Source organism: Bidens hawaiensis, unplaced genomic scaffold (genome assembly GCF_021521415.1).
Source record: "Bidens hawaiensis isolate Kalapana, Puna unplaced genomic scaffold, B.hawaiensis_p1.1 tig00028092_1, whole genome shotgun sequence".
Taxonomy (NCBI): Eukaryota; Viridiplantae; Streptophyta; class Magnoliopsida; order Asterales; family Asteraceae; genus Bidens; species Bidens hawaiensis.
This window is the reverse complement of record NW_027494575.1, coordinates 78,674-80,714: the sequence shown is the minus strand read 5'-3', so window position 1 is coordinate 80,714 and position 2,041 is coordinate 78,674.

Genomic DNA, 2,041 nt, shown 5'->3' with positions numbered 1-2,041 from the left:
CAAATCAAACTCTCCACATCCGTCCATTATTATCATTCAAGAGTGAATACGTGTTATGATTCGATCCATGAATCGAGCTCGTTTATACATGTCCGTTCACGACACACGCTTCCGCACCGGGGCTCGGTTCTGTCAGTTTTCAGTTGGTATTAGAGCAGGTTACCGAATCGTTCAGACTAACCGCTGAACTAGATTCAATTTGCTCTTGAATCCGCCATGGACGTTAAACTTGAAGTGTGTTGAAGTTTTTATGTGTTTTTGCATGGATTTGGATGAACTTTGATGGTTGAAGGATTATAGATGTGGATTGATGTTTGGGTCGATTATTAATTCGGGGATTCAACATCAATTTCATGTTTATGTATTCAGTTTTGTCCAGATCTACAATATTCGGTTTCTTCTTTTACTTTTTTTTTAATTAAAGTTTGTATCATTTTTACTTAATCTTGCTCCCATCGAACCCGATACATCAGATCTGAGAGTTAATACTTCAGATCTGATTGTTTTCAAAACTCGATTTTTAATCTGTATTTAGCCTTTCTCTGTTTCTGTTAAAAATCATTTTACAAAAATACCAAAAAATGTCTGGTTTTGAAGAGCAGGAAGTTACCACTAACAAGATTCCTAGGTTGTGCGGACAGGAAAATTTCATCAAGTGGAAGGTGTTGTTTGAAGCCATCAAGAATGGTCCACATGTGGCTGAAGGTGCAAATCCTAATCAAGCAGTGGCTGATAGAATGAGGAAGATAGATGATAGAGCACTTGCTATGATCAAGCTAGGTCTGTCTTGGGAAATTCTCACAAAAGTGGCACATCATACAACTGCCAAGGCAATGTATGATGTTGTACTTGAAATGTTCAAAGGGAATTCAGAGCTGAAAAACATCAAGAAGCAAAGACTCAAGCTACAACCTAAAAGATTCAGGTATAAAGAAGGGCAAGGATTGAAATCAATTCTTGAAAGACTTCTATCCATCGTGAATAATCTCAGAACCACTAATTATGTAATGACTGATTTTGATTTGAACACCAAACTGTTATCATCAATGCCCAAGGAGTTGTATACGGCTAGCAAGTTCATTCTTCAGAAACCAAATTTCGAATAACTCAAGGTGGATGATGTAATTTGCTTTCTTCAAGCTGCCGAAATAGAAATTATTGAGAACGAAATGATCAAAGAGGAAAAACCATGTTTCCAGGTGTCCAATGCACTGATGTTAATACTTCCAGGTGTCCTATGGGTAACTTGACTACCAAAATCAAACAACAGATCCCTATCATAGAAGAACCTACAGAACATGGTGTTGAAACACCAAAAGCATTTGTTGGTGGTAGTTCAAGTAACCAAGGAAGCCAATCAAGGTTTAATGTCCAACTCATAGATGAAAATGATTCTGCTTCCATGGCATGTGGACAATTACCGTATGCTGGAAGAAACAATGGTCAAGGAAGTGAAACTCAAGCATTGTTTTCTATGTTTACGGAGTCTTACAAAGCATTTGTAGCCAAAAACTGTTGGAATCGATCTGCCCAAGACACATATTAGAGTTGATGTGGCTAGTACGTTATGATCCAAATCGGGTCATACCCAATAACGAGCTAGACAAATGCCATGATACCTATTATTAGATACGATCTAAGTAATAAATATCAACACTTATATATTTGGAAAATGGGTTTTCTATATATTTGCAATGTGTGTAAAATAAATTATATGGATAATTTATGAGAAATGCTATTTATTTGATAAATAACAAATATGTTTAAAAGAAAATAAACAATTAAGGGTTTGGTTTTGGGAGGAAAAATCCCAAGGTGGGCCGGCTCCCTCTCTCTTCTCTCTCTTATTGTTTCTTTCAAAACATGCATGAGATTCAATTGGTGGATCACTTCTTGCATCCATCTCTCTCCCTCACACACACATCTTTCTCTCTTTTCTCTCTCGGCTGAAAAACCACAAGGAGAACAAGAAGAACAAGAACAAAAGGGTTTTGTTCTTGCAAGTGTTAAGGACCCTAGCAACCTAGGTGTTTGTTGGAGC